Consider the following 27,826-nt stretch of genomic DNA (forward strand, 5'->3'; position numbering starts at 1 on the left):
CTCTATTGCCACATTTGCATAGTCTGTAGTTTGAGCAGGTAGGGCACCTTATGTTGAAAGTCTCAGGTGAGCCCCCTCCTGCTTGGAACATGAGCCACCCCACAGGGACTCAGGTGAAATAATCTACATTATAAATGGAACATTTTATTTTTAACAATCGCCACCAGATCCATAGTTGTTGGTTTTTTTGGAAGTACCTACCACAGAGCTCATTGGGGTTTGTTGTTGTTTAGTCGTTTAGTCTAGTCATGTCCGACTCTTCATGACCCCATGGACCAGAGCATGCCAGGCCCTCCTGTCTTCCACTGCCTCCCGGAGTTTGGTCAAATTCATGTTGGTTGCTTTGATGACACTGTCCAACCATCTCATCCTCTGTCATCCCCTTCTCTTCCCATTGGGGTTTAGTCTGAAGTAAATGTAAGTTTGGAGCTTTAATATGGTACTGAAAGAAACACACATTTTGCATGATTTGACTTTGGTATAAAGTTTCTTGATGTTGTGTTATAATCACCCGGTGAGTTTAACTACCCTATGAGCTGTGTGTATCTCTCTTGTGTGTGCACAGTTGCATTCACACACTTATGAAATGTCTGAAATTAAAAAAAGGGAAATGTTGCATATAAAAATATTTTCTGGAATTAAAAAAATGGCAGAGAGCATCTTTAGTGGGTGTAAAATGACAGAAATGGCATTGCTAATTTATTTTCATGATTGCCAAACACAAATATGCCCCTTCTGTCTTTAATTACAGTGGTGAAATTCCCAATTTGCTTCAAAGGGGGCAACACTATGAATCTTATGATAACATTTTCTCTCCTTTATTTCCCTCATGTTCAATTTTGGAAATATACAAAATGAACTCAATTCCCGTCCCTCCTTCCTTCCCATACTTTGAATGCCAATCCTTTTATAAGAAGTAAAATGAAAGCAATTGGTGGCTCAAAAAGCACTGAGCCACTTGAAGAGTCTGATCTAAATTTCATTAGTTGTAATAACACGAGTTAGCATGGAAGTGGCAACTCTAAGTGAGCCATTTATTATGATACAATGCTTTCTTAATCTGTACAAAAACATACATCCAAACATACCTCAGATCATTTCCTTAGTCACAGGGCTTTCGAACTTATGGAAACCTCCAAGGATGTATCACAATTACAATAATTTTTTTTCTTTGAAAACTAATATAATGTGCTTTGAAGTAATGGAGCACCGTAATCTACGATCAAACACCTAAACTAACAGAAAAGCTAGAACCATCAAAATGGAGATTGTGGAGACAGAAGTGAGTAATCAGATAAATGAAAAGAAAGTTTTGAAAAGGATTGCAGAGGAGGAACAGGAGATATTACTGTTGTGTTTCTTACTTCATTGTTGTTTTCCTTTCAGTAAAAGTTCTATCAGCTGGGGAGAGTTGTTCTTTTCTTTGAAGCTAGCTCTTGTTTCTCCGAAGCCAGATTCCTTATTCCCAGGGCTCCACTCAGTAATGCCAGCACAAACATACATCAGCAGCTGCACAGCACTTTCAAGAGTTAGCAAGAAGCTATCAAGCTATTACTTATTCCGCTTTAGATCCAGGACCCTGATTTTATGTTGCAGGTCTGAAGTTTCGGGGAATGAGGCAATCGAAGACAATGCGTAAACAAATGTCTTCAGAAAGTATACTTATGTGGACTGAGACATGAACTATACCTATATTTAACTGAAAGACAATGTTCTATAGAGGAGCAATGCCCACACAGCACACTCAAAATTAAATATTTGAGCTTGCACATTTTCTAAATTGGAACGTTATCAAAAGCTCAAACTTTCTATTGGGTTGAATCTGGACTCACTGCTGATTAGAGTAAACCAATTAAAATCAATGGGGCCTAAGTAGTCAGCAGCAATTTGTCCCACTGAGTAATGTTAAGTTTGTTGTAACTGTGATTAAGTTGGGATAAAGCCCATTATCCACAGGCTACTTTATATAGCTTATTAAAAAAACCCTATGTATATAGACTGGAGGGACTATATATTTTCCTACTACTACATTTTTGTTGTTGTTTAGTCATTAAGTCATGCCTGACTCTTTGTGACCCCATGGACCAGAGGACACCAGGCCTTCCTGTCAAATTCATGTTGGTAGCTTCAATGACACTGTCCAACAATCTTGCCCTCTCACATCCCCTTCTCCTCTTGTCTTCACATTTTCCCAATATCAGGGTCTTTTCCAGGGAGTCTTCTCTTCTCATGAGATGGCCAAAGTATTGGAGCCTCAGCTTCAGGATCTGTCCTTCCAGTGAGCAGTCAGGGTTGATTTCCTTCAGAATGGATAGGTTTGTTCTCCTTGCAGTCCAGGGGACTCTCAAGAGTCTCCTCCAGCACCACAATTCAAAAGCATCAATTCTTTGGTGGCCAGCCTTCTTTATGGTCCAGCTCTCGCTTCCATACATCACTACTGGGAATCGCTTTGACGATGCGGACCTTTGTCGACAAGGGCATGTCTCTGCTTTTTAAGATGCTATCTAGATTTGTCATTGCTTTCCTCCTAAGAAGCAGGTGTCTTCTAATTTCGTGGCTGCTGTCCCCATCTGCAGAGATCATGAAGCCAAGAAAATAAAATCTGTCACTGCCTCCATATCTTCCCCTTCTATTTGCCAGGAGGTGATGGGACCAGTGGCCATGATCTTAGTTTTTTTTGATGTTGAGCTTCAGACCATTTTTTGCACTCTCCTCTTTCACCCTCATTAAGAGGGTCTTTAATTCCTCCTCGCTTTCTGCCATCAGAATGGTACCATCTGCATATCTGAGGTTATTGATCTTTCTTCTGGCAAACTTAATTCCAGCTTGGGATTCATCCAGTCCAGCCTTTCGCATGATGTATTCTGCATATAAGTTAAATAAGCAGGGAGACAATATACAGCCTTGTCATACCCCTTTCTCAATTTTGATCTAGTCAGTTGTTCCATATCCAGTTCTAACTGTTGCTTCCTGTCCCACATACAGATTTCTCAGGAGATGGATAAGGTGGTCAGTCACTCCCATTTCTTTAAGAACTTGCCATAGTTTGCTGTGGTCCACACAGTCAAAGGCTTTTGCGTAGTCAATGAAGCAGAAGTAGATTTTTTCTGGAACTCTCTGGCTTTCTCCATAATCCAGCACATGTTAGCGATACATACAAAATAATAAAAGAGTAGCAAATGTGCACATCTGTGCATCCATCCATCCATCTCTGGCAATCCTTGCACCTTAAAAAAATTGAGGTAAAACAGTAGGAATGTGAAACTTTAGTCCTTTAAATATTTTGGACTACAGCTCCCATGATCCCTAACTATTGGCCACTTCTGGGAGTTGGTGTCCAAAGCCTCTGGATGGCCAATAGTTCCCTATTCCTTGCTACAACAGTTTGGGAATAGGAATTTAGATTCGATTGCCCAATAATTATTTTGCATCATGTCTGTGGTGGCGGCAAGTAAGTGTGCAAACTTTTCTTGCATGAACATGATTATTTAAATTTGTCCATAACATTTGTACACTGTTCCTCTCCTAGTGGTGGTTGGATGCCACTGCGGCTGCTCTGGTGCTGGATGGTGCAGTTCCAAACAACGATGTCGTGTTCTATTTGTATGCTGCTTGTTGTCATAAAGCACCTAAGCAGTTTACAATAAAACTTTGATACAAAACTGTTTAAAAGCATTTTTAAAAGATAATAGTTTTTTTTAAAAAACTTCACAACAACAGCACAAAACTCTGCAGTTATCTCACTGTTCAGAAATGCTATTCTTATTTAAGTATTGAGACAATCCATATCCCACAGGGGAACAGGGACATGTGCTGCAGTCCCATCTCTGCTGACTGTGGGGACACTGTCTTTACTGGGAAGGTCTGAATGGAAAAAAATAGTGAGCATGTGAAGGTGAGTGGTCTTAGAGAACCATACAGTCTGGAACCCTGATAAGGGAAGATTCTCAGTCATATGGAGTTTTGTAGTTGTGTTTGGGTGAATGAGTTTACACTTTCCTTTCTGATCTTTACCTGAATAGGCAGGACTGAATTGGGATGGAGCAACTCCATTTGGGTACTGAAATCTAGAGTTCAAGCTACTGTTAAATGTTCAAAAAATAAATGGCAACACATGCTGGCCCTATTTGCTTTCCTTTTTTGGAAAGCATAAACTCTCTCTCTTCATTTTTGTTGGACACCACATTGTCCTTTTCTTTTCTCTTTGGGGGATTGCACCTATGCTTCACAGCAGAGTGCTGGGAGATGGTTCTACTTTCACCCTGAATGCTAAAATGGCAAATTACAAGCTCTGTGACTAGGGCTTCTGTGAGTTCCCCCATAGGGCTTGAGAGCACCAGGCGTCTTCCTACCATGTACAGATGCTATGGCTGGAATGGGAGTCCTGCAGCCCTTAATCAGCCTGCACACCCAGGAGCATTTTATGGACTCTGAGATCCCCTTAGGGCATGCAAACTCCTCACTTCCAAAATTGGGAGGGAAACATAAACTGGTAACTTTGCCTTAAAATAAGGTGGAGGGGACACTTTTTCTTGTTTTGCCCCTCTTTCAAACACAAAACAAAACTGGAAGAAGACTTTTATTCACTTTTTGCTTTATTATTATTTTTTGTGTGCGCTGTGTGGTCTCCAGTGGTTCCTGGCATCTTAAGACTGGCTTTTGGGCCTGTGCAGCTTGCCCTCCATTAAGTATGCCTCCTTGTTCTGGAAAAAAAACTTTATTTGTTGCTAATGCCAGATATGAAAATTGTTGCTTTGAGCAAGAAAGTAGAACATAACTGGTGCAACTGTATAAATATCTATTCAGAAGTAAGTTCATTAAGTTTAGCGTGCTTTCTCCCAGTGTAAGTAAGCTTAGAATTTCAGCTTTACAATTCAGCAGACCTTCTGGTCAGTGTAAGCTTCACATTTGCATTCCAGATCAACGGGAGCGACAACCAGTTTAAGTCTCATGTGTGAGGACATCCCAAAAATAGTAACATGGTTTAGCAACAGAAGCTGAATAGTCAGCACTGACGTATGAACTCAAGAGAAGAAGAAAGGAACATTCCTAACCACACACTTCTTAATCACATGTGAACCTTGGGACATGAAGACTGGTGTCAGCTGTCACTTTCCAGCTGCTTCACTGTCTGGTTTTAAAACATAATTACGGAAATGTGATTGCAGGAGTATCCATAAAGAAAAGTTTGATAGATTGCAGATGGTAATTATGGTTACTGTATAAGGAACATTAAATTGGTAATAGAAAACATACCAAAATGGCAGTCTTTTTGTGCATGTGAGATGATGCAGAAGATCTTAAACATTAAACTTCCTAAGTAATTTTGATGTCATTCTATTGTCATTCCTGACTCTGTACAATATCGAGCATCTGCAGATGCTGGGGCACAGATAACCAAGGCAGAGAGAAATGTTTTGTGGCCCAAATGCTGAATAATTGCCACTAACAATTGAAACTATTTCACGTTTTGTTGAGTCAGGCCAGTCTTAGTGATTAATCTGAACAGTGATAAAAAAACCTGGGTGTAACTGATTTTATTTAATTAGAATTACATTCATACCCCACTTTTATTCCAGTTAATTTAAAGCAGTATATGTCCTGTTCTCTCCTCTTCATCCTCACTACAACCCTTGAAAGTAGGTCAACCTGAGAGATAGTGGCTAGTCCAAGGTCACCCCATGAGGTTTTTTTTGGAGGTTCTTGGGAACTTGCACCAGGCTTTTCCACATCCCACTTCAGCACCACACTGGCTCTCCATACCGATACCAGCTCCCTGGTTTACTATTTTAGTCTATTTTAATTACCAGATGAAACTGAGAGGCCATCTCTCTCTTAAAAAGATCACCATGGTGATTCATCATTGCTCCCCTTAAAGTCAGGAAGTTACCTTCATGATACCTTTGAAAGCAATGTGTTACAGTGATGGTTTGAAGGCTGCCAAAAGTACTTACAATAAAATTAATTATCAAAAAAAAAGAACAAAAAAATCAACTCTCCTTTCACAGAAAAGTTATCTTCCTTTTCCTATTATTAAAAGCTAATAATTATATTTTAGTTGATTGGAAAAAAACAGTAGAAAGCTGCACACTGCTCTTCCATAGTAGAAAGACATCTACATTTTAAGGCTAGCCCTCTTACAGTTGCTTTTAACCAAGGGCCTTGCTAAAGCCCATGAAGCTAGTGCATCCACACAGGGTCAGACCGAGATATTTTCCTGCCTGAAGCAGCTTGCAAGTGGCATTCTCTGGGTGGCACTTTTTAAAAAGTTTGTTCCCCATTTATCTTTCTTTGTTTTATTTGCACCAATTAAAAGAAACCATGCTTAAAAGATTTGTGTGTGTGTGTGTGTGTGTTGTAATACACTTGCTTCCCCCCCCCCCCAAGCAGGCAATTGTGTGGCCATTCACATATTGCCGTCCTGTGCCTCTATGAGTGATCATCAATGGCTAAGCTTGCAAGGGCTGCTGGAAGCTGCAGTTCAGCGATATATGGAGAGCAACATGTTCCCCAACCCAGTTCTCACCCATCTACTGCAAAGAGAACCCCTTGAAGCAAGTTACTTTTGCCAGCCGTCTCAGCCACAAGAAGGCATCGGTCTTCAAGCCAGTAAGTATAACAGTTCAAATGCTGTAGTCACTGCAGATCCTTGTATGATTAAATAACTACTTGGAAAAGACAATAAGAAGAAAACAAGTCTTCCTCTAGACCAGCCTTCCTTGACCACCTTTCACACACAAATGGAAGAAAGAAAGAAAGAAAAAAGCTTCTGAGTTTCAGTCCCAACAATTTCTGACTTCACCCTCCCTATCACACTCAACACACCGCCTCCTGTTCATTAAGGCATAGCCAGTCTCCAAACCCTTGTGCTGTTTTTTCCCCATTTCACTCAGCCTTAAAATACACTAGTGCAGAATTCCTTAACAATCCTTCTAATTATGGGGGAGAGTTTTCTCCTTATCCCAATAAATTGGAAGTATTCTACAGTGAATATATTTACTTGGAGGTTTTAAAAAAGTAAGACACATTGGTTTAAATCAAATTGTTAGACCCAGCAAGAAGACACTCATTAAATCAGTGGGAACTGGTTAAATCAAACCTTATGTGAATGTCATTGATTCAGTAGGTCTACCCTTGTTGAGACTAGCCATTGAATCTAGACCAATGAATTTTTAAAAGTCCATATATTCAGTCATTGCCATACAGCAAGATCAGAATGCCATATTTTAAAAAAAATGGCAAGACACAGTTCAATGTATTTTTTTTCTTTCAGAGATTTATTCTCTGAAAATTGGCCCCATTTATTGCATATTCTCTTTCTCACATGCACAGATCGAAAAGCATATGTGCCGTTGATGTATCCGTATCTCCGTCTATACAGCCATTAGGCTGAAAAACAGTTTTGAAGTTATGTGAGAATCCTGCATAAATGATATCTATTTTCTGCCTATCAGATGCTTCTCAGTAAAATTACATTACATTTCCAAAGTGCAATATATATATATTATTCAGGCAGCAAAACTCAAACTTTGTAGCCTTCGCTTCCATTTGAGAGTGGGAGCAATTACCTGTACAGATATTCTGCTCATCTCACAAGCTTCACCAGACAGACATGAGGGTTCATAGCCTTGTCCGTCATTAAAAGCTGGCTAATAGGACCAGTTAATGATCACTGCATATGATAATAAAGAATGAGTGAGAAATTTATTCCATTTGCATTTCAGTGTGAACCTATCAAATCTGCATTTCCTGAATGCAACATGGCACGGGTGCATACTTACTTTCCCAATCTGTTTATGCTATATGTTGCAAAAAGTCCATACAAAAAAGTGCATCTTTTAGAAAAAGGTGTGTAAGATTCTTATCTGCATTCATAAGGAAGTTCTTATCTGCATTCATTTTGCATTCATCTTCTCTTGAATTCTATACTCGTTTCTTGGAAATTAACCAGTTTCTCCTTCCTATTTTTCTTTATATGACTAAAGTATTGCCTGTCTATCTGAAGTATATCCAAATACTAGATCATTCTTATTTCTAAGGTTTATGGATGTTAACAGTGTTTGACTATGGGGAGAAAGATAAAGGACTATTGAATAAGATCCATAAATTGTTGAAGAAAATAACAATCTTGCAAGCAACCTAACACTGGGTTTCAGTGGGAAACGGCCTTCACTGCCTAACATAATTATGCCATGCCACTAACCAATAAGCACAATCCCTTTTCCTGGACTTGAGGCAAGCCCCTGTCTCCTGTTTGTTTTGCTTCCCTTTGTTTGTTTGATCTCTTCTCCAACTTTTGTCTTGAGCAGACATGTAAACTCTTCTCCCTGACCTCTGACCATGCATCCAGCATGGCGGATTTCAGTATCCCAGAATGGACTGCAGTTTCTTTCTTTACCCTTTTTATCCTTTTGATTGTAACTGAAGTTCCACAACTGTAAGTAAGGATGTTTTCTTTTTCTACTTAAGCAACTTGTAGTGATTTTTATATATACAAAGGGCTAGTTACTGCAAGAACAAAACGGATTGGGTACAAGTTGGGACTTCTAGCTGTTTCCCTTCACATTTCCCTTGTGCTGTAGCTGGCTTTCATAACTAAAGAAATTAGTGGTGCCCATTCCACTCACACAAGCCAACATAGATGGTACAGCTAATTTATTTTGTACATAAGATAGAAAATCTCATGAGACCCCTGGCCATCTTTGACACTAAGAGTGTAATGATAACAAAGTCCTAGAAGTTTGGTACCCATTCATGATACGTAGAATCTGCTTGTTAAGGCACCTGCCTAATGGTATATTTGGCCCTCACTAAAGACTTATCCCCTTCATGGATTGCTGCCTTGTCATGGTGAAGGGGCTTGAGTAATTCAGAGAAGCTATGGGCTATGCCGTGCAGGGACACCCAAGATGGAGAGGTCATAGTGTAGAGTTCTGACTAAACCTGGAGCAGGAACTGGCAAGACACTCTAGTATCTTAGCCAAGAAAACTCCATGGACAGAAACAAAAGGCTAAAAAATATGATGCTGGAAGATGAGCCCCTCAGGTTGGAAGGTGTCTTATCTGCCTTCAGGAAGAGCGGAGGAAAAGTACAAGTAGCTCCAGAGCTAATGAAGTGGTTGGGCCAAAGCCAAAAGGACGCTCAGCTGCGGATGCACCTGGAAGTGAAAGGAAGTCCGATGCTGAAAAGAAAAATACTGCATAGGAACCTGAAATGTAAGATCTGTGAACCTTGGTAAGCTAGCTGTGGTCAAACCAGAGATGGCAAGAATAAACATTGACATCCTGGACGTCAGTGAATTAAAATGGATGGGAATGAGTGAAATCAATTCAGACAATTATCATATCTACTATTGTGGGCAAGAATCCCGTAGAAGAAATGGAGTAGCCCTCATAGACAACAAAAGAGTGGGAAAAGCTGTACTGGGATACAATCTCAAAAATGATAGAATGATTTCAATACAAATCCAAGGCAGACCTTTCAACATCACAGTCATCCAAGTTTATGCACCAACCACCGATGCTGAAGAGGCTGAAATTGAACAATTCTATGAAGACTTACAACACCTTCTAGAACTGACACCAAAGAAAGAGGTTCTCATTATAGGGGACTGGAATGCTAAAGCAGAGAGTCAAGAGATAAAAGGAACAACAGGTAAGGTTGGCCTTGGAGTTGAAAATGAAGCAGAGCAAAGGCTAATAGAGTTTTGTCAAGAGAACAAGATGGTCATCATAAACACTCTTTTCCAACAATGCAAGAGGTGTCTCTACACATGGACATCACCAGATGGGCACCACTGAAATCAGATTAATTATGTTCTCTGCAGCCAAACATGGAGAAGCTCTATACAGTCAGCAAAAACAAGACCTGGAGCTGATTGTGGATCTGATCATCAGCTTCTTTTAGCAAAATTCTAGTTTAAACTGAAGAAAGTAGGAAAAACCACTGGGCTAGTCAGATACATATAATCTAAATCAAATCCCTTATGAATACACAGTGGAAGTGAAGAACAGATTTAAGGAACTAGATTTAGTGGACAGAGTGTCTGAAGAACTATGGATGGAGGTTCGTAACATTGTACAGGAGGCAGAAACAAAAACCATCCCACCCAAAAAAGGAAATGCAAGAAAGCAAAGTGGCTGTCCAACTAGGCCTTACAAACAGCAGTGCAAAGAAATAGAGGAAAATAACAGAAAGGGAAAACCAGAGATCTGTTCAAGAAAATTGGAGATATTAAAGGAATCTTTTGTTGAAAGATGGACATGATAAATTACAATAATGGTAGGGACCTAACAGAAGCATTTCACAGGATAGCAAGATTATGTTCAAAATCCTACAAGGCAGGCTTCAGCAGTATGTGGACTGAGGACCCCCAGAAGTACAAGCTGGATTTCGAAGGGGCAGAGGAACTAGAGACCAAATTGCTAATATGTGCTGGATTATGGAGAAAGCCAGAGAGTTCCAGAAAAACATATACTTCTGCTTCATTGACTATGTAAAAGCCTTTGACTGTGTGGACCAAAACAATGGCAAGTTCTTAAAGAAATGGGAGTGTCTGACCACCTTATCTACCTCCTGAGAAATCTATACGTGGGACAGGAAACAACAGTTAGAACTGGATATGGAGCAACTGATTAGTTCAAAATTGAGAAAGGAGTATGACAAGGCTGTATATTGTCTACCTGCTTATTTAACTTATATGCAGAATACATCATGTGAAAGGCTGGACTGGAGGAATCCCAGGCCGGAATTAAGTTTGTCGGAAGAAATATCAACAACCTCAGATATGCAGATGATACCACTCTGATGCAGAAAGTGAGGAGGAATTAAAGAACCTCTTAATGAGGGTGAAAGAGGAAAACACAAAAATGGTCTGAAGCTCAAGATCAAAAAAACTAAGACTATGGCCTCTGGTCCCATCACCTCCTGGCAAATAGAAAGGGAAGATATGGAGGCAGTGACAGATTTTACCTTTTTGGACTCCGTGATCACTACAGATGGGGACAGCAGCCACAAAATTAAAAGATACCTGCTTCTTGTGAGGAAAACGATGACAAATCTAGACAGGGTCTTAAAAAGCATAGACATCACCTTGCCGACAAAGGTCTGCATAGTTAAATCTATACTTTTCCCAGTAGTGATGTATGGAAGTGAGAACTGGACCATAAAGAAGGCTGACCACTGAAGAATTGATGCTTTTGTCTTGTGGTGCTGGAGGAGGCTCCAATACTTCGGCTATCTCATGAGAAGAGAAGACTCCCTGGAAAAGATCCTGATGTTGGGAAAATGTGAAGGCAAGAGGAGAAGGGGATGACAGAGGACAAGATGGTTGGACAGTGTCATCGAAGCTACCATCATGAATTTGACCCAACTCTGGGAGGCAGTGTAAGACAAGAAAGTCTGGCGTGCTCTCGTCCTTGGGGTCACGAAGAGTCGGAAATGACTTAACAACTAAGCAACAACAAAAGGCAGTAGACCACTTGTCCCCAACATGATGCCCTCGAAATGTGTTATTCCAGTAATGTATCATGTTGAGGAAAACTGGACTGTACCAAGATCATGACTTGATCTTCGTACACATATTTTTGAAAACCTAGAACATGTGAAAAATGAGAAAAGGGCTGCAAACAACAACTTCTTCTTTTTTTAATCTAATGAGATTGCATGGCAATGGCTATTACTTCTTGTTTGTTTGCCTTTCTTTTTTCAGACTGATACCACCCTAGAAATGAACATGAGGTCTGCTTTCTTTTTCCCAGGCAGGGAAGGCAACAGCTTGAACCAAGTTTCAGATTTGTCATAACAACCATAATAATTAAAAATTGATGCCATGACATGAAGTGGAAAGTGGGAAACAAACTGGGGTCAGAATCAGCAGACCCAAGGTATGAAATATTCAATTAAAAAAGCAAACAAAAGGGGGAGGAGAGGGGAAGTGCACGGCATGGTGTATAAAGGAAGCCTGCCGGAGGCGAAGAGCCCTGGATAGCGAAGCCAATAAGATATTAAAACCACTCCATATTACTTTGTTTTCTATCTCCTGAACAAATAAATACTGAAAAAATATGTTTATCTGTTCTGTTTGAACAGGGAAAACAGTTTCCAGAATGTATATATTAAGAGAGGATGTATAGTTATTTCACAGCACTCAAGGCAGGGCAAATATGACTATAGGGTGGGTGGGGGAGGAGGAGAGATGTGGGACAGATACTTGAGCAAAAACAGGCTTTAGTAACAGGGGGTCTTGCCTGGGCCATGGTGTATCATGTCCCACATGCTGATTACTTGAACAGACCTGCTGCCAAAATAAATTTTTCTTGCACTCTAGAGTTTATAGGATGTGCTTGGCTTGCCCTGCCAACACAGCAGTTTCTTCCTCACACAAACAATCCTGCTTTTGCTGGTCAGGATATAAACAGAAGGAATGTTTCGTTAATTATTTGTACAAAGGCAAAGGGAGCCGAAATCTGGAAATAGCAAAAAGGGCTGGAATGAGTCTTCTCTGATGCATCTGTCTGAGCAATCACATGTGGATCGGTACCATCCAAAGGTTACAAACCACACCACAAACCCAGTTCTCTGCCAAAGATGAGATTAAAAGGTGAGAGGACGGAGGGGAAGAACGGGAGATTTCAGGCTTTCCATGCTCACGTGTGGAGGCCTAAGAGGAAATCACAAGGCTAGCCCTACCACAAGGCAGAGTGAGGTTTCCTTGTGGCTCTCAGCAACAAACTGTTAGCCGTCTAATGTGTTGCTGCCATTATATTTTAATTGTCTGGGACAGGGAGAATTCCTTCTGGGTTTTTCTACCTCATGTGCCAAAATAATTTGTCTGGCTTTGAAAACTATCCATCTTTAGTTAGGTGGATGAAGGGCCTGCGTTTACTATTTTGTTACAGACAGGGAAATGTCTCAGGCCAGCCCTAAGAAATCCCAGCTTTTGTGCCATTTGGAGATAGTTAGCAAGCCAAGAAATCTGCTATTCCAGAGACTATTTTTAAACACTGTATAGAGAATATATTTGCGCCAGGTCTCCATGGATAGAATTCCAAGACAAAGGAAAGGTGGTTCGGTATAAAAGGCCTGGCCTGCTGAAATTTGGGTAGAAGTGTCCTCCAACAGGAGAGGCCAGTCTACCTGTGATTGTATTAGACCAGTCCTCCATGTGGACACCATTACTGCTTGCATGTCTGGGCCAGAGACTTGTTATATCAAGCCCAGGGTAGTCATGCTATGTGCTGCCACAGAAGCACCTTTCATATCAACAACCCTTCCATTGTTCTCCTGCCTTCTTGTCCTATGTTGGTAGACCAGGGTACCAGGCCAGTCTTTGGAAGTCTGGGAGAGGGGCATGGCTTCTAAATTTGGCACGCTGGGCAAAGTCATGGTTGCCTTGCTTAATTCTGGCCTTGTGCAGACGATACCTGTCTGCAACAATTACCCCCAATGAGGGTAGGATGGATATATCATTTGATAAAGATATATAATATCCTAAGGAAACTGTCAGGCTTGATCTATTTTTTTTAAAAAACTAGAATCTTGAGATCACAGGGCCCAGTGAAAAAAGACATATACATACAACTGAAGGTATTTTGAATATCAGAAATAGTTTGAACTAAAGATGGAGACCATTTGTAGGAATGGTCCCTGCAGACCATTCCGTGGTTGGATTGGGCAGCTCTGGAAAATACATCCTAATCTCTGCTAAGATCTGAACTCCTAAAGGGGATTTGAAAGATACTGAAATTAACAGATACATTCCTCTGTACTGAACATGGATGGCTTCTGGGTATATTTCCTGCATGTTGCAATGGGAGGAACAAAGAGGTTTTATGGGTGGGTGAAAGAGTTATGCATCTCTCCCTTGATCGAGCCATATGATAGATAGTGATCTGAACCAGCTGTACCTGAAATTTGGATATTATGCCTCCCTGGGTAACTTCTTCTAATTCTGACACTGAAATTTAGTGGTGGGGCAGTGAGAAAAGGGGCTTTTTCACTTTGAATGCATATATATTTTATTTTAAAAATTCACAGAGGGAGCACATGCCTTGTCTAAATGAAAAATGATAATTTTCAAATGAAAGTGTGACTTTTCTCACTTACATCCTGATGAATTTTAGCTGTCATAACCCATGTTTCCCCATCCTGGTGCCATTTAGATGTGATGGACAAAAAGCTCCCATCAGCCCAAACCAAGATGGGGGTTTTTGCGAGTTGTAATCCAAAACATCCTGATAGAAGTGGGTTGAAGAGGATGCTGCAACTGAACTTTATAAAAATACCTCCTTATTCCAATCTCTGTTAGATGTATGTTTGATTATCTCTGCATGCAGGATCTGCGCTAATGTGAACATATTCTTGTCTTACTCTCACTGGATGGGATATGTATCATAGCTGGTGTTCTTTTTGGGGCAATAAAACTTCACAGCCAAACAGCAGAGGATCTATGTCAGATGGCTCTCCAATAACATTAAGGAAGCTGATATATGGGATATTGAAGGCAGATTAAGTTGTTAATGTATATTAGTATATTCTTAATTTTCTCTTAATTGAAAAAGACATATTGACTTTAATTAGAACCATTTCACAGGAACTGTCAATTAGCACATGTCATACTAGTTAATTCAGAACAGAATTCTTTTAATTAGGGTCTGCTTTCCTTTAACTGTGGGGCCAATGAAACCAGCTTTTCCTTATCAAGATTTTAAATGTCTCTAAGACATACAATACAAATGTAGTTTCTTATCTATTATTAGAAGCCCATATGGACAACATTAAAATGATGGTACCGGCATTGTTCATCAAGCACAAATCATTGCTTCTGTTAAAACTGTTGGGGGAAAAAGGGAATAAGAGAGGATCCTTTAAATAAAAGTTATTTCAAACATACCGACCTACCCCACTTTGGAATTATGTGCCTCTGGGTGACAAAAGTGTATTCAGTTTCATATTTATGAATAAAAATAAATGAATAAAGGGAGGATACATGTGTTTAATTCAGAAAGAATTAGGGAAAGGCTCAGTGGTCTTTAAGATTACACAAACGTAAGTGCAGGTGATATCTTTTATCGGACTACTAAAAAAATCAAACAATTGTAAGCTTTTGTGGTAAAGACTCCACCTTATCAGGCTAAGCACCTATCGTGGACAGTGCAGGAAAATTGTTGATAAGTCCAAAAACCGATGCTAGATGTCCGTGCCAAGTCTATTTGGAGAGCAAATTTCAGACTCAGGTTGCAAATGTCATCTGGAGGAGTGTGGTTTCAAGCTCCAACCCTTCCAGCATGGTTGGAAGTTTACACCCTGCTCTTAGTAACAGGTAAGTCATCACCCAGTAGCATTAAGAGTGTACCTGAAAGATGGTTAACTGTGCTCATTTTAAAGTACAGCTGAAATGTTAGAATTACTTCAAATGTTACTGAAGTGTCACTCATCAACCAGACACTCATTAAATGGCGGAAGAATGCGCTACATTGTTCAAGTTCTGCCTTGTGTTTTGTGCTGCTGCCTTCTGTTCTGTTGTGTGTGTGGATGAATGAATGGCGGGAGAGTGTGTTTTATATCATGGACCTGTGGCTTGCAGCATTAAAACTTTTAAGATTACTTTTGAGAAATGGGAAGCAAAGAGTTACTATTAAAATTGCATAATGGTGGTTAGCTACTTGGGGCAGAACTAGGACAATAATGAATTACTTTAGAAAGTAACATTCCAAGGATTTGTCTAATACTCCTCCCAGAATGCCTTGGCCCCTGAGGACCTTTGAAGTCAGGTATTACGCACATCACTGGCTGAGAAGCTGCTGTGCTAAGGGGGCAGGCAGGTGGTGATTTCAGAGAAGAAGGACCTGCAGCTGCCTCCGTCCCATGTCTTGCACTACATGGATAAAGCTCCTGCACGGTTTCTGTCAGTACAAGCATAACACCTGCATAGTGTTACACTCTGCGGTTGTGAATAGGATGCTGGCCTTGTTTTTGTATGTCAGCATCACTTAACCAGCTTTGTCATTCTCACTGCCAAGTACATAAAAGAAGTTGCATACAGTTAGATGGATGTTTTCATTACTTTTGAGGCTCCCAGTATTTTGCAGAGTGATAATGGATGTGAGTTTGCCATTAGAATGGTTGAGAAATTAATGATAATGTGGAACGACTTGAAAATAGTTCCCCTCAGGAAGCATTGCCACAAAGCCAGCTTTATTGAGAGAATAGACTTAGGGAAAAAATGATGTTGACCATATGGCTGCAAACGGATGAAACCAAGACCTCAATGGAAGGACAGAAATTGGTGCAGTTTATAAGAAACAACATAAAGCTTATGAAGAATATTAAACAACCCACATGGAGCTATGTTTCACACACAGGCAAACATTGGCCATGAATACTATATGAACTATTGGAAAAGACTGAGAAAGAAGCTCCTTTGTACACAGAGTGGGCAAAATGGGGAAAGCAGGGCATAATAACAATGTTGCAGAAAGTGACAATGATGAAGGAGAAATGAAAATTGTATTTATGACGCAAAAATTATGCTGGTCCATGTGAATGCCTACAGGTATTCCGAGTGCAGCCAGTCATCGGATGCTACTTATGGTGAATCAGAAAAAAAGATGTGGGCATGTTAGTGCATATTCTATGACCATTAAAAATGGAACACCATGATGCTCTGCAGAAAGGGAGGAAGCAAAAAGAAAATAATGTTTTTCTCTGAATGTATAGTTTTTGTTAGTGATACAGTGAAGCTTCCTGTACCAAATATCGATCAGGCCAAACTGGTGCAACAAATATTTCTAGCTGTGATCATGCCAGTTAAGAGGGGCTGGTAGACTGTACTAAAAGTCTTTCTTCTCCTAGCAATTGCCTCATTGAATGTAATGACATCCTTAATATTGCTGCTATTCTAGCATGTTTGGATGCTTCAGAATAAGCAAAAAAGAATATTTGCTTATTCTACTCACAAGTAGTTGAGGAAAAGGCCCTCAAATCCAGAAAGAGTGAAAAAATAGGCTTAGAATAAAATATGGCTTTCTGTTTTAGATTAGGGACATGCAAATACCACCCATTCTAATTTGTGTACAAATATTTGCCACACAAATTGAGACTAATTCCTGATGTGTAGGTAGCCTGATCTGATTTGTTCTTGGGTTTTTGTAGGCATTTTTTGGTATTTGGAGAGGGAAAATCCCCCAGGGAAAGTTGAAAACAGAGGCCCATAGCTGGTGGAGAGGTGCTACTCATGCCATTAACTTTGGGAATATGATGGACCTTCAGTGTGCAGTTCCTACCAATTTCCTGTCTTCTTTCCTTTTTACCTGTCTGGCTTCCATCACTATAGGAGCAGCATTCAGGGAAAACCTGGGCTGGAGGTGTGGAAGATGTCCCTTTGGTATCCCTAGTTAGTAGACTCCATTGCCCAAATGTGCTGGCACACTGCCTGCCAGCCCATTGAGTGTGTCACATTTGCCATTCATTCATTCTAAAACACACAAAGGCACTGAATGGGAGAGGCTGCCCTATAACCAGAGAAAAACAATAGGTCGGTACATTCTGGGCAGAAGTCCTTTATGTGGCAGCTTTTTGGGGAGTGTCCCACTGAAATGGAAGGAAAAAAAATACAAGTAATGAGTTCCTGAGTGTTCCCAACTACTAGTTTGGCTTTTCCCAGTGTACCCACTCCTTGCTTATTTCACCATATCAGAGTATATCGCATCTGCCCTCCATCCAGTCTGGAATATGCATGGGTCATAGCAAGGGCAAAGGGCCCTCTTGGTAGGAAAGGCTGCCCTATAGCAGCAGATAGGGAAGTTCAGTCAGAAGCCTCTTCTGTGGCAGTCATGCAGGGAATGCCCCACTCAGATGGTAAAAATACAAGTAGTGAGAGGAACAGGAGAAAATGCAAGTCTGGAGAGTAGAAGATGTTCCAGTGTGTACCCAGTCAGGACCCTGCCTTGCCCAAGTGTGTCCCCTTTATGCCTACTAGATCAACTCAAAGTGTGCCATGGATGCCACACAGGTACCCAAAGCAAAGAGAAAAGGACCTTCTTGATGTCAGGAGCAGGCTTTGATGGAATGGGATCAGAATGTTATAAAGCTTTTAAGTCAATACTGATCCCTAAGTTACAAATACTTTATAATGAGATATTGGAAGGAGAGAAAATACCAGACTCTTGGAAACATTCATTAATAACTCTTATCCCAAAACCTAATGAAGATTTAACAGACCCAAGTTCGTATAGACTTATTTCATTATTAAACCAAGATGCAAAGATATTCACTGCAATACTGGTGAATAGAATGAACAAGTTTATTACCAAATATATTAAAGAGGATCAGAATGGTTTTTTAAAGGGAAGACAAATGGAAAATTTAACGAGGAGAATTTTGAATATTATATATAATATAGCGAAAGATAAATCTAAGGCAGGTATTTTATCATTAGATATTTCCAAGGCATTTGATTGTGTAGAATGGCCAACATTAAAGATTCTTTTAAAGGGCTAGGGCTTTGGAAAGAAATTTAGGGGGATAATAGATCAATTATATGTGGAGAATATGCAATAATAGTTAATGATGAGATGACAGCTCTAGGCCAAGGCACTAGACAAGGTTGCCCTCTTTCTCCAGTTCTGTTTTGTTTGATTATTGAAATACTAGCAAATGTAATAAGGAATGATGATTTAATTGAAGGTATGGGTGAAAATAATAAAATAAAGATTAATTTATTTGCTGATGATTCTCTATTGACAGTAAAAATCTGTTGGAAAGTATAGTTAGAATTAAAACCTATTTGGAAAAATTTGGAAAAATAACTGTATTACACGTAAATTGGCAAAAATCTGAAATAATGTTGTTTAATCATAATAAATTAGAACAGGAAAGGTTTGCTGATAAATATGACTTTAAGATATGTAAATCAGTTAAATATTTAAGTACAGACTTAGTAAAATACATTCAAAAATAAAGGAATATAAGACATTAAAAAGAAGACATTAAAAAGAATAAAATATAGGAATAAAATATGTTAAAAGAAGAAATTAAAAAGAATAAAATATAGGAATAAAATAATTTAAAACTTTCTTGGTTTGGAAGGATTGCACTGATAAAAATGAAAATTTTACCAAAAATTAATTTTTTATTTAGAATGTTACCAATACAGTTTACAGAGAATGATTTTAAATTTTTGGCAAGAAATGATTAACACATATTGTAATGAAGGGAAGAGACCCAGAATAAATAAAAACTATTGGTATAAAACAACAGAAAGGTGGTATAGGTTTACCAAATATAAAGGATTATTAATTGGCCAATCAGTTAAGGTTTATTGGAGAAATTATATATAACCCAGAAAGGTTAATTTGGTGGAAAACGGACTCATCAGAATTACAGGTAGATATTGAAAAATATCTATTTGGTATGGTCAAGTAATATAAAATAAGTGAAATTAATAACCTGCTTTTAAAGACAATGCTATACATATGGTATAAATATAGAAATAATTTATGTCCATTTAACTCTTCACTGGGACGTGGTGGCGCTGCGGGCTAAACTGCAGAAGCCTTTGTGTGCTGCAGGGTCAGAAGACCAGCAGTTGTAAGATTGAATCCATGAGATGGAGTGAGCTCCCGTCGCTTTGTCCCAGCTCCTCGCCAACCTAGCAGTTCGAAAGCATGTAAATGCGAGTAGATAAATAGGTACCATCTCGGTGGGGAGGTAAACAGTGTTCCGAATCTAAGTCGCGCTGGCCACATGACAACGGGAACTGTCCTCGGACAAACGCTGGCTCTATGGCTTGGAAACGGGGATGAGCACCACCCCCTAGAGTCGAACACGACTGTCTAAAATGTCAAGGGGAACCTTTACCTTTACCTAACTCTTCACTAGGATTAGGGACTGAAATAAAGAATTTTCCTATCAATATGAAATTGTATGTGGAATTATTTAAAGAAAAAAGTGATTAGATAGAAAGAGAAATGAGATTGAAAGATCAAATGAAACAAATCCTTCAGAATAAGAATATTTCATAGTTGAATTATATGCAATTAGAAAGATGGACTAATGAATGGGTAAAGAAATATATGAAAGGTAGAGAATACACAAAGTATGAACAATTTCTATTATGATATGAAGATATTCAGATGACTGATTCAGTAAAGGATACAGTGAGTAAAATTTATGGATTCCTGCTTGATTTAGAAGAAGAAAGTGAGAAAGATGGATTGAAGTTAGTGTGGGAACAAGATTTTGGAAAAAGAATAAATGAGGAAGAATGGAGGAAGATGTGGAAAATGAGGATTTTAAGATCTATGCCAGTGAGAATAAGAGAATTCTTTTAAAATTTGGGCTTAAGATGGTATTTAACACCAACAAAATTAAATAAAATTAATGCTAGCTATCTGAATGTCTGTTGGAAATGTGAGAAGAAAATTAATACATACTTTCATATGTGGTGGGAATGTGAAAAAGTACAAAGATTTTGGAAACAAATTTTTAAAGAATTAAACGACATATGTGAAAAAGATATAGAATTTAATTCCAAGATTCCTTTGTTATCAATATTTGAGAATGTGGAATATGATGAAATGACTAAAGAATTGATTACCAATTTATTAACAGCAGCTAGATTAATAATAGCAAGTCAATGGAAATCAAAATCTGAATTTTGAATAGATGATGGTATAATGAAATATAGAATATAGCTATAAATAATAAGCTAACTTGCAATTTAAAGGTTAAGAAAGGAGAGTTGAAAGAGAATAATTTTTATGATATATGGGACAGCTTTTTGGACTATGTGTTGGCAAGAGCAAAAGGGAAAGCTCCAAATCAAGAATCAATGCAGTTCTGGAGAAGAGGACAATAATAGAAGAAGAAGAATATAGATGAAGGAAGAAGAAGATTAGTGCAAGACTACGGTGGTAGGGAATACAGTTACATTGTATTTTGGTTTATGTATTTTATGTTTATGTTATAGTTAAATAAAAAATTTAAAAAAAGAGAGAGAGAGAGAGAAAGGAGCAGAAGGGAATCTGTCTTATACCATGCAGAAGAAACAGCAGGCAGCTTTTGGAAGAAGTTTCTTCTGGGGCGGAAAGTGCCTGAGTTACTGCTTTTAGAAGCTTAAATGGGAAACTGTCAGTGATAGCACTATTTTGATCCAAAAGAGAGAGAAACGTCCCCCCTCACACCAAAGCAATTAAAAAAAGGATCTTTACTGAGAAGGCCTCCCCAATGTTTACCAAAGAATGGGAATGGAAGATATTTGACTTACAGATGAGATTAAGGAGGAAATGAAGCTTTAGTCTCAGCAACTGAAATGGAAAAAGCCATGTCAGATCTCTCCCTCCCTTCTCCAACAAATAGAAACCCTTCCCCAATCCAGTAAACAGAATCTTTGCTGAGAGCCTCTCTCTAAACTTTGTCAAAGAACTAGGCGGAAAGACAGTTGATTTACAATGCAGCAATAAGTTCCATTTCAGTGGCTGAAATGTGAAACTGTTAAAGACAGAACTGTTTTCCCCACAATAAAAAAAACCTAACTTAAAAGGCAGTTGATTTCTGAAACAGAGGTATTTTCTTGACATGTAGGAAATTCTGGGACGAAGCCAAGAAGTCCCATGAGATTTTGAAGAGATTTCTATACAAAGAAATCTCAAGGGGGGGAATCTGAGGGAGGAGAGAAGAAGCAATTTCATGCCCTCTCTTCCACAAAATGAATGAGACATTGTGAGAGTCACATGTTTACACAAACACTAAGTCCTAAATGTAAATGAAGAGTCAGTGTGGCCACCTAAAAGTAAAAAAAAGAAAACCCCAGAACATGGCCTATCTAGTTAGCGATGTACCAGCCTAGCCACCCCCTTCATGGATTGCTGCCTTATCATGGTGAAGGGGTTTGAGTAATTCAGAGAAGCTATGGGCTATGCCGTGCAGGGACACCCAAGATGGACAGGTCTTAGTGGAGAGTTCTGACTAAACTCAATCCATCTGGAGTAGGAATTGGCAAGCCATTCCAGTATCTTTGCCGAGATTGCCCCATGATCAGAAACAAAAGGCTAAAAGATATGACGCTGGAAGATGGGACCCTCAGGTCAGAAGGCGTCCAACATACTACTGAGGAAGAGCAGAGGACAAGTACAAGTAGCCCCAGAGCTAATGAAGTGGTTGGGCCAAAGCCGAAAGGAGGCTAAGCTGTGGATGTGCCTGGAAGTGAAAGGAAAGTACGATGCTGCAAAGAAAAATACTGCATAGGAACCTGGAATGTAAGATCAATGAACCTTAGTAAACTGGATGGCAAGAATAAACATTGACATCCTGGACATCAGTGAACTAAAATGGACGGGAATGGGCGAATTCAATTCAGATGATTATCATATCTATGATTGTGGGCATGAATCCTGCAGAAGAAATGGAGTAGCCCTTATAGTCAACAAAAGAATGGGAAAAGCTGTACTGGGATATAATCTCAAAAATGATAGAATGATTTCAATATGAATCCAAAGGCAGACCTTTCAGCATCACAGTCATCTAAGTTTATGCACCAACCACCGATGGTGAAGAGGCTGAAATTGACCAATTCTATGAAGACTTACAACACCTTCTAGAACTGACACCAAAGAAAGAGGTTCTCTTTATAGGGGACTGGAATGCTAAAGTAGGGAGTCAAGAGATAAAAGGAACAATAAGTAAGTTTGGCCTTGGAGTTCAAATGAAGCAGGGCAAAGGCTAATAGAGTTTTGTCAAGAGAACAAGCTGGTCATCACAAACACTCTTTTCCAACAACACAAGAGTTGAATGTACACATGGAGATCACCAGATGAGCAATACAAAAATCAGATTGATCATATTCTCTGCAGCCAAAGATGGAGAAGCTCTATACAGTCAGCAAAAACAAGACATGGAGCTGATTGTGGCTCTGATCATCAGCTTCTTATAGCAAAACTCAAGCTTAAACTGAAGAAGGTAAGAAAAACCACTGGGCTAGTCAGGTATAATCTAAACCAAATCCCTTATGAATACACAGTGGAAGTGAAGAACAGATTTAAGGAACTAGATTTAGTGGATAGAGTGCCTGAAGAACTATGGATGGAGGTTCGTAACATTGTACAGGAGGCAGCAACAAAAACCATCCCAAAGAAAAGGAATTGCAAGAAAGCAAAGTGGCTGTCCAACAAGGCCTTACAAATATCAGAGAAGAGAAGGGAAACCAAATGCAAGGGAGATAGGGAAAGTTACAGAAAATTGAATGCAGACTTCCAATGAATAGGAAGAAGAGACAAGAGGGCCTTCTTAAATGAACAGTGCAAAGAAATAGAGGAAAATAATCAAAAGGGAAAAACTGGAGATCAAGAAAATTGGAGATATTAAAGGAACCTTTTGTGCAAAGATGGACATGAAAAATGGGAGGGACCTCACAGAAGCAGAAGACTTCAAGAAGAGGTGGCAAGAATACACAGAGAAATTATACCAGAAAGATCTGGATGTCCCGGAGCACCCAGATAGTGTGGTAGTTGATCTTGAGCCAGACATCCTGGAGAGTGAAGTCAAATGGGCCTTATAAAGCATGGCTAACAACAAGGCCAGTGGAGGTGATGGCATTCCAGTTGAATTATTTAAAATCTTAAAAGACTACACTCTATATGCCAGCAAGTTTGGAAAACTCAGCAGTGGCCAGAGGACTGGAAAAGATCAGTCTACATCCCAATCTCAAAGTAGGGCAGTGCCAAAGAATGCTCCAACAACTCTACAATTGCACTCATTTCACATGCTAGCAAGGTTATGCTCAAAATCCTACAAGGTAGGCTTCAGCAGTATGTGGACTGAGAACTCCCAGAAGTACAAGCTGGATTTTGAAGGGGCAGAGGAACTGGACACTAAATTGCTAACATGCACTTGATTATGGAGAAAGCCAGAGAGTTCCAGAAAAACATATACTTCTGCTTCATTGACTACGCAAAAGCCTTTGACTGTGTGCACCGCAACTAACTATGGCAAGTTCTTAAAGAAATGAGAGTGCCTTACCACCTTATCCATCTCCTGAGAAATCTACATGTGAGACAGGAAGGAACAGTCAGAACTGGATATGGAACAACTGATTGGTTCAAAATTGGGAAAGGAGTATGACAAGGCTGTATATTGTCCCCCTGCTTATTTAACTTATATGCAGAATATGTCATGTGAAAGGCTGGACTGGAGGAATCCCAAACCGGGATTAAGACTGGCAGAAAAAATATCAACAACCTTCGATATGCAGATGATACCACTCTGATGCAGAAAGTGAGGAGGAATTAAAGAATCTCTTAATGAGGGTGAAAGAGGAGAGCACAAAAAATAGTCTGAAGCTCAACATCAAAAAAACTAAGATCATTACCACTGGTCCCATCACCTCCTGGCAAATAGAAAGGGAAGATATGGAGGCAGTGACAGATTTTATCTTTTTGGGCTCCATGATCAGTGCAGATAGGGACAGCAGCCACAAAATTAAAAGATACCTGCTTCTTGGGAGGAAAGTGATGACAAATCTAGACAGCATCTTAAAAAGCAGAGACATCACCTTACCGACAAAAGTCTGCATAGTCAAAGCTATGGTTTTTCCAGTAGCGATGTATGGAAGTGAGAGCTGGACCATAAAGAAGGCCGACCACCAAATAATTGATGCTTTTGAGTTGTGGTGCTGGAGGAGACTCTTGAGAGTCCCCTGGTTTGCAAGGAGAACAAACCTATCAATTTTGAAGGAAATCAACCTTGAGTGCTCACTGGAAAGACAGATCCTGAAGCTGAGGCTCCAATACTTTGTCCATCTGATGAGAAGAGAAAACTCCCTGGGAAAGCCCCTGATGTTGGGAAAGTGTGAAGGCAAGAGGAGAAGGGGATGGCAGAGGACAAGATGGATGGACAGTGTCATCAAAGCTACCATTTATTTATTTATTTATTTATTTTATTTATATCCCGCCTATCTAGTCATGGTGGACTACTCTAGGCGGCTTACAACATGAATTTGACCCAACTTCGGGAAGCAGTGGAGGACAGGAGGGCCTGGCATGCTCTCGTCCATGGGGTCATGAAGAGGTGGACAGGACTTAACAACTAAACAACAACTAGCCTAGGCACTACTCTCCAATCTCTTCATGCCTGGATGTTAATGGTTACTTGGACAGTTGAAGGGGGTAGATAGTGTCTTGGAAGATTGATCTGAGCCCTCCTCAGGATTTAGGAATTGAACTTTCTAGTGGATTTTAATTGGAGCTTCAGCTATCAATTTCCTTCTGCATTGGCTGTTGTTTCTTTTGCCACAGCAATTGCTGCTAAGTATTCTTGTTTAAATTTCAGCATTCTTGTTTAAATTTCCAGATGCCACAGAAGACTCCAATGAGTTCAGTACAAGTGCTCTAACCAACCAAAATGCTACTGGAAGCTTCTTGCATTGTCCTGTATCTGCCTCAGTAACTTGTAAATTTCTTGCTTTACATTCTTTCAATACATTCTCAGGCCAATGCATATGCTTATTTTAGGTGGGTTCCATCAGAAAAATACTTGAAGGCTGAGTTGCATTTAGCCAAATGGACATGTTAAAATTATCTTGGTCCTTTATTGGGTCTGAGGTGGCATTAGGGTTTGATATCTAATCCCCCCTTGAAAGCTTCATTGTTTCTTACTGCAGCCTTAACAGTGCCTTTTTCAGCGTTCAGTATTTCAGATTGAGTGGCCAAATCTGGTCATGCCCTCGAATTTTGGAATGGGGGAACAATGATGTCTTTTTTCTCCATTTGAAGGGCTATGCAATAGATCAATTCACCTATTTTGTTAAAAGTTTGGGTTTTTATATTTTTCCAGATCAATGGATGAGAAGGGAGCCTGTCTGTGCTCTCATCTGCAGGTATGGCGTAGCATTTTAAGCCCACTGGAAGGGTTCAGGATCAAGCTGTGGATCCCAGTGCAGGCTCATCTGTGTTGTTACCATTCAGAGGTCTGATAGCACCTCCTGCTCACCATATTTTAGAAGGTTTGGTACATTTTCTCTCATAGTTTCTGGGGTGTAGCTGTGTACAAAGTCAGTTTATTGGAAGGCAAGGCCCTCGTACTGTAGGCTTTGTTAATCTGGAAGTGATCCAGTTGTATTCAATAAGTCTGATTATCCTTTGGCCTCACTTGATTTCCCTTATTATCAGGAGAAATGACTGGATTAGGACTAAATAATGGCTGAAGGTAGAAAAACTACATTTCTGTCAAATGTACGAAGCATGAGGAGAGTTTGATTCCATATCTGGACATCTTTCTTGTGTTTAACTTTATAGGACCAGGGATGTTCATGTCTTTGACCTGGGCAAGGCATCTTAAGTAGACTCTGCAGAGGGACCTGTTGGCTGTATTTCTGAGCAGAAGGAAGGGTAAGTGACTAAGTAGAGGCCTGTCATTTGCCTGTGGCAGGTGTGTACAGGCTGATAGGGCATAGGACTGGAAAACACCTTGTGGCATCTTTATGACAATTAGTGATTCTTGCAACTTGCTCAACCTCTGAGTAAGAGCCCAGTCATTTTTTGGAGTAACTTTGATGACCTGCTTGGAGGAATGTTAGAGCCCTGGGAGGGTGTGGCATGGGAAGGCCATCCTCCGTGAGAACTGAGGGGGCTCTGGGGTTCAGTGATTTTAGATGCCCACACAGACACTGTTCTGCAACTTTTATTGGTTCTTTAATACATGTGGCCCTTGCTTTGCTGAGACCCCTGCCTTGCCTCTTCTTTATTTCCTTCTGTATTAGCAACTGTTCTTATATGGGTTAGAAAATGAATTTACATTATTTGGGTGACTTATGCACACAGCCTGTATTTGAGATGGAAAGGTTTCTGGCCTTCCTACATCCAGTGTTAAGAGTCACGAACAGAGCTGACCAGAGCACGTTCGGGAAACTATTTCAGACCACATGCTGGCAAGTTATGTGTTGGCTGGGGCATCTTCACTATTGCATTTACAATTACAGCTTCTGTCCTTGTATTGGTATTAAGTTAATACCAAGTAAGTGAAAATAACCCAAAGTATTTTTTTCTTTTTTCTGCATGAAGTGGGGTGAACTGCAAATGGCTGATTTTTCTGGGCTTTCGCCACCATTTCCATATCTAAACAACTGAGACTTAATATAGCTTTTCTTGAACCAACATACACATTAGTTCAATAATATTTACCACAACTTTGTAAATTACGTAGCTTGTACCTTTGTTCTTAAATTACTGGGTAGGAGGCAAGGCTTCCCTAAGGCCATATGGTGACACGATAGCTTCGTCTCTTCACCACAATAGCTTCTAGCTATCTGACCGAACTAAGCTAATCTCACACTTATGCATATAAATATTCATAGTCATACGGCTGATATAATTACATGGTGAAACTAGCAGCTTTGTCCCATTAATGGTGCTATCTTAGCTCAAAGATGCACTAGCTGTAGCGGGTTAGGACTAGCCCTCCGTCCATTTCAATCAGTTAGGATGGCACACGGTGGAAGATATACTATTGCTATGCAACCAGCATTTCCCCATTCCCCCAGTTCTAAATATTCATAGCTAAGCAGCCATTGCCATTTACGTGTATACACACTCCTAATGACTGTGTAGTGAGGTCTGATTACAGTGAGATCTGACGAGCACTGATAGCTCAAAGTCATTATGGAACTTCAATTGCACTTCAACTGGAGCGCAATTTTTACAATTATCTGTACGGTTATCTTCTAGCAACTTTTGGCTCCTTGATCTCCTATACCAATTCTAACTTTTCTGCCAACTTTGGTTCATGAAAAGTTGACCCTCGAGGCATAACGGTTTGAAAAATTGTGTAGAA

The 27,826-nt window shown here is 39.7% G+C and overlaps 1 protein-coding gene across 50 annotated transcripts in view; it reads left to right on the forward strand.

The window, feature by feature from the left end:
- Positions 1-27,826, forward strand: part of LOC110089212 (uncharacterized) — a 147,965-nt gene that overhangs the window by 67,206 nt on the left and 52,933 nt on the right. For 24 of the 50 annotated variants that reach the window (XM_078386320.1, XM_078386317.1, XM_078386311.1 and 21 more), the window contains 3 exons: positions 11,712-11,886; positions 25,832-26,000; positions 26,293-26,385. The exons of 4 other annotated variants lie outside the window; for them this stretch is intronic. The gene's annotated coding sequence lies outside the window, so the exon portion shown is untranslated. Of the gene's footprint in view, positions 1-233; positions 418-6,390; positions 6,610-11,711; positions 11,887-12,329; positions 12,603-25,831; positions 26,001-26,292; positions 26,386-27,826 lie in introns of all 50 variants that reach the window. 22 more of the 50 variants (XM_078386349.1, XM_078386334.1, XM_078386353.1 and 19 more) reach the window with 12 other exon arrangements.

This window comes from Pogona vitticeps, chromosome 2, assembly GCF_051106095.1.
Source record: "Pogona vitticeps strain Pit_001003342236 chromosome 2, PviZW2.1, whole genome shotgun sequence".
NCBI lineage: Eukaryota > Metazoa > Chordata > Lepidosauria > Squamata > Agamidae > Pogona > Pogona vitticeps.